Raw genomic sequence first — 6,000 nt, 5'->3', positions numbered from 1 at the left:
ACTTATGAGACACAATGAAAGCAGTGCTAAGAGGGAAGGTTATAGCACTAAATAACTACATAAAGATGAAGACAGATGCTAAAAAGAAATCCCACACTAGCTCAGAATTGGGTACAATAAAGGGTTATTTAATTAGGGGTAGACTCACAGATCAAAGTCCTCTGCTTGAACAGGGAACAGTAACCTAATCCAGCAGCCAGAAGAGAGAGAGAATGCATGCATGTTTTACATCAGCATTTATAGTATAAAAGGCCACTCCCAAGTGGGCCGGTAACTTAAAGACTACTGGTTGAAGGATTTCCTACAACACCTCCCACTTTTGTTTAAGTAAGAGAGTTCTAAGCCTAATACAAAGTTATATACAAAAAAACACAAATATAAAATTTAAAAATTAGAATTATAACCAGCATAAACAATATCAAGCAAGAAATGTGGTAAATATTTCAATAATTATCTTATCCTAAGAAGTCTAAGTCTTGTATTAAAAATAACTTGGCCAAGTCATGAGAGGAAAGTAACTATGACTATCTAGTTTTTAACCCCATTGAAGACCTAAGAAGGGAAATAATATTACTTTAATAAGCAGGAAGTGTAATCAAGCAACTTCCAAAATGTGCAACAAATGACAGAGACAACTGGCTACCTGGGTAATCACCTAAAGTCTCATTCGAAATTTTGGAGCAACCAACTTTAGTTAAGGCCTAGAGAAACTGACAGACCATTTTCAAAGGCAGGAAAATTTTCAAAATTGTATTGCCCTATCTTGGCAGGATGTGACAGCCTTTTTTCTTGTATCCTGCTTGTCCTGTCTAGACATCATGCATGTTGTCAGTGGTCGATGCATGGGCAGTTCCTTGTCCAGAGGCAAGTTTTGCCAAGAAAAAAAAAAAAACAAGCTCCAAGTGGACTGTCTTCAGAGCTCAACATTCTCTTGGGAATAGATCAGTGCTGCCAGGAGCAATCATGTCTCACATCAACAAAACCCTAAGTTATTTAAATGCCATAGTCTACTGCTCTTTGAAGTGGTTTAAGATTACCTACCAAAGCAGAATACAATCTTTATGTATCTAAAGAACCTAATTAGTCTAACTATAAGTATGACAAACATGGATGACTATTGACCTATAATTCTTAATACATATAAAATTTAAAGACAAAGACTTGATATTTCAATATTAAACAATCTTTAAACAACTGTGCAACAAATGAGGACAATGACCTCAAAATGTAAACAATGTATAAGTATCTTGATCTGAGGTAGAAATGTATATTGTAATATGCTAAATATATCCTAAAATTGTATGAATATACAAAATGTCTTAAGCAGAGGTAAAGCATGCATGCATGAAATATGACAAAATAACTTTGCCTATATATAGAAATACTGTAGATAAAAATAGGAACATATTCAGTAAAATTTAAGTTTGTATCAATATACAAGAATCTATACCAATGTAATTGCCTATAAATAATAACTCACAAATATTCACTCTACTGATGGAGAAGGGTCATCTGTCTATGTGTTACTTTCATTGGTTAATAAAGAAACTGCCTTGGCCCTTTAATAGGACAGAAAATTAGGTAGGTGGAGTAGACAGAACAGAATGCTGGGAGAAAGAAGCCAAGTCAGGCAGTCGCCATAACTCTCTTCTCCGAGATGGAAGCAAGCTAGAATCCTTCCCAGTAAGCCACGGCCTCGTGGTGCTACACACATTAATAGAAATGGGTTAAGCAAGATGCCAGAGTTAGCCAGTAAGAGGCTAGAGCTTTATGGGCCAGGTAGTGTTTAAAAGAATACAATTTGTGTGTTGTTATTTAGGGTGTAAAGCTAGCCATGTGGGATCTAGGCGGGAACATAGCCTGCCGCTCCTTACTACACTCTACTACTCACTTTTCTTATTAGTTTGAATAAGTTCACACTACTCCCTGAGCCTACAAAATTTCTCTTCCAACCCCCAACCGTAAACATTACAAACAATGCCTAATTGATGCACCTAACCCTGAGGACAAACAAAAGACAAGAACAAGAACCTACCACAACCCTTATGAGGTTTTCTTACCACCTGTATGGTTATTACCTCTGTGGATGAACCATCATTTCTCTTTCTCAAGAGATTTTTCTTTTTCAAACTGAATCTTTATTAATTTTGATGTTATTCATGACTTTTCTTCTCCTGTTGAAACAAAAGATGTTCCCAAATGTAGAACATCTCCTAGTTTCCATTGTAAGGCCAAACACATCCTTGAAATACACTGGCTGATTTAAGTCAGAATACATTTCTATTATCCAATGTTTCTCTGGTGCTGTCTTTCCTTTCTCTTTAGCATTAAGAAGATTCAAGGTTAATAAAGCATTATGTTGATGTGGGAGTCCCCTCTGTGTGCTCTGATTACCATTAATGAATAAAGAAACTGCTTTGGACCTATAGTTAGGCAGAACTTAGTTAGGCAGTGAAAGCTAGGCTGAATGCTGGGAAAAAAGAAGGGCAGACTCAGAGAGACGCCATGGAGACACCACCAGAGTCAGACCTGCCAAAACTTTGCCAGTAAGCCACTGCCATGTGGTGATACACAGATTAATGGAGATGGGTTAAATTAATGTGTAAGAGTTAGCCATTAAAATGTGGGCCAAGCAGTGATTTAAATAATACAGTTTCTGTGTAATTATTTCAGGTCTAAGCTAGCCAGGTGGCCAGAAAACAGCAAGTGCCCCCCCCTACATTATGTAATCTATTTATGGTGGTATTTTCATCCCTTACTGTTTGTTTAACATATTCTTTATAGTTTGATTTGATCTTTCTATAACTGACCTGTAGGATTGTTTGGTATATATACTTTATATTATAATATAAAAAACTATTTCACTTTCTTAGAGGATAGGAAGTAGTTTAGGTATAAAACTTTGGACTCACTAAGATAGGATAGATAATACAGTTATTTCTCTAAATTTGCCAAATACTTATGAGGTGGACATTGCTTGTGAATATAATTCTTACTTGATAATTTTCCTTATTGTATATAGTTTTACTAAGTTTGAGTTAAAACTTTCCATTTTTATTTAGACAATACCTGATAGTTGTTCTTATTGTATATAGCTTTACTGTATTAGAGTTAAAAAGTTTTCTTTTTATTTAGACACAAAGGGAGAAATATTGTAAAATATTTTTATCACACTCTGACACTCCTGAGACTTGCCAATAAAGTTAACCCTTGAATTGGGGTGGAGCCTGCATTTAACTGACTGGAATTGGCCATAGAGAAGCCAGCAATTTTAATGTAGAAGATGCACAGGAAGCAAAGGGCAGGGACTTGAATTTGTTGCTTCATTTTGGTTCTGGGACCTGTCTCTTTCAATGTCTCTGGCCAAAAAGCAAGGTCACCTATTTCCTACCTAACCTCTCTGAGCTAGCAAGTTTTCACTCCATTCTTTGACTCCTGAGTCTTACTGAAGACAGAGACTCAATTTAAGCATTTTGTACACACACACACACACACACACACACACACACACACACACACACACACACACACATATATATATATATATCTCAGTCATGGCAGAGCCAGGCCATGGGACCACCCTGCCAGGACAGAAAGGTACTGACTGCAGGGTTGTATGGCAGCAGATGATAACTAAAATATCAGTAGATTCATATGTAGCCATTAAGCCAACAGAAAAACATCAACTAGGAGGCAGAAACAGGTAGATCTATGACTTCAAGGCCAGCTTGATCTACATAGAAAGTTACAAAATAAACCCTTCCTCCAGCCACCCCCCCCCCCCCCCCGCCAAAAAACAAGAGAATTCAAGATTAGCCTTGGGTACATAGCAACTTTGAGATCATGCTGACAACATGAGACCTTGTTCAAAACAATCAACAATAACAAAACCAAACAAATGAATAAATGATACAATAAAAAGTTAAAAATGTATTTTCTCAGAATACATACCTGCAAGCAATAATTCATCTATATATCTTGCAGCCAAAGAGACATCTATATTTCAGAGTCACAAACTCCCAACAACTGTCATATCCATAAAGAATGGTGCAACTAATATTTTTTTTAAAAAAAAAACACTGCTCTAATACTTGGATATTCAATAGTTACTACTTGTTTGAGATGATAAGAATGATTTCAAGTTGTGCATGGTACCAGCAAAGCAATCATTTCATATAAAAATGAAACTTAACCCGAAAAGGACTTAGCAGAGGCAAGTGGGAAACAAAGGGCCAGTAATTTCAATCTGCCAAGGAAGTGTCTTCAGGCATTCTGTGTCATTTTGAGTACCCATTACTTCCAACTTCAGGGCTAAGTCACACTATGTTTGCCATAGAGGACGTATCATGATATCATGGTATCGTGGCTTAAATAAACACCTTTTCTAAATAGGAACAACATGGGTAGAATGAGTTGCCTCTACAAACCTTCACCCACAGTGAAGAACATGATATGGTAAACCTCACAACTGCCTGTAACTCCAACTCTTTGGGGGGAGGTTAACCACTGAGCCATCTCTCCATCCCTTTCTTTGTATTCACTACCTTCTTGAACATTCACCTGCTCACGAACCATCCAGGCTTTTCTGTTTCTGTTCAGTATTTTTGGTCCTAGGAATTCCCAGTGACAACGTCATTTCTTTATTGTTATTTTCTTGTTCCAAACATGCATTCACCTTTTGGGGGGGATTCAGAATATATTAGGGCCTTACATTGGCCGAGTTCCATCTTCTGCTAATAAATCTTCAGTGGCAGGAATGGCATTACCCTCATCAGTATACTTGTGAGACTATGATCTTTCTTGAATTTTTCACCAGCCTCTGTTTGCTTCAAGGGTTTCTCAAGGTGATATTTCATTTTCCAGTGTTAAAAAACAAAACAAAAAAACAAAACAAAAAAACAACCTCTCCCAATATGCTGGGGGAGTTAGTTTTCCTCCATGGCAACAGCTTCTTCCATTTTCTGACAGTGAAAAATGGAATAAGGTTCCTTGTTGCTAGTGTTTTGACTTCCTTCCAGTCATCCCCTTAGAGACAGTTTTGGCGCCAGTTTCCCCTTTTATGTCTCTTTTGCTTAAATCTTTCACAGATAGCTTTTAAAGTCAATGGTCTTGGTTCTAGAGATGAGTCACTGGAAGTGTTGGTCTGTACATGCAGGTGAATGAACACATTTTGTAATGAGGGGACTTTGCCTTTGGGTGGGGATGGAGTTTTGCCATTTAAAGCTGCTTGCAAATGAAAAATTACCACTTTGATTTTCAATTTCAGCAGCAGGATCAGGAGCCGTGGAGTGATGAGAATCCACTTCTGATTTATCATCACTTGCTCTTTAATCAGATTTGCCTGACACAAGCAAAAAACTTGTTATCTCAAGACCTGGCCTGTTTCATCTTTTTGAGGCGTACTGACTTCAGTCAAAGTAGCTAAATTGGCCTTGAACTCTTAATTCTTCCACTTCTACCTCCCAACAGTTGGTATTACAGCCCTGAGGTAATGTGCCTAGTTCATCTCAATTTTTATCTATCTACTCTTTAAACTTTTCAAATAGTTCAGATAGATTTATATTAGCCCTAAGTAAAATCTACAGGCAAAATTTTAAAGCAGAAGAGAACTAAGATTTTGCCCTTCTCACAAGCTGGAGCTCTAAACTTTTAATAATCCACTCAACACATGGAATCCAGTTTTCTGTCTCTTTCCAGAACTAAGAATACTAATTACTGAAGCAGAAATTGCTCAACCTAGAAGGTGAGGCGATTTTTGTACTGAAGCATGGATATAGGATAACAGCATTGACAACCAAGCAACAACAAACTGACATTAGAAGAACACTCCTGCTACTACAGACTTGAACAACACAGGTGCAGGACTTTGAAGAATCAAGATGAATGAACCAGGAAGCTTCCTCCACGAGGACTGGCTCTTATAGTGTTACCATCTTGATGAGGTTTCTTTTCTCTGCCTGCTAAACTAAAAGGCAGGAAAATATTGCGTATGGCAGGTAA

The sequence above is a fragment of the Microtus ochrogaster genome, unplaced genomic scaffold (assembly GCF_000317375.1).
Source record: "Microtus ochrogaster isolate Prairie Vole_2 unplaced genomic scaffold, MicOch1.0 UNK46, whole genome shotgun sequence".
In the NCBI taxonomy this organism is placed as follows: domain Eukaryota; kingdom Metazoa; phylum Chordata; class Mammalia; order Rodentia; family Cricetidae; genus Microtus; species Microtus ochrogaster.
Note: the sequence above shows the minus strand (reverse complement) of the source record.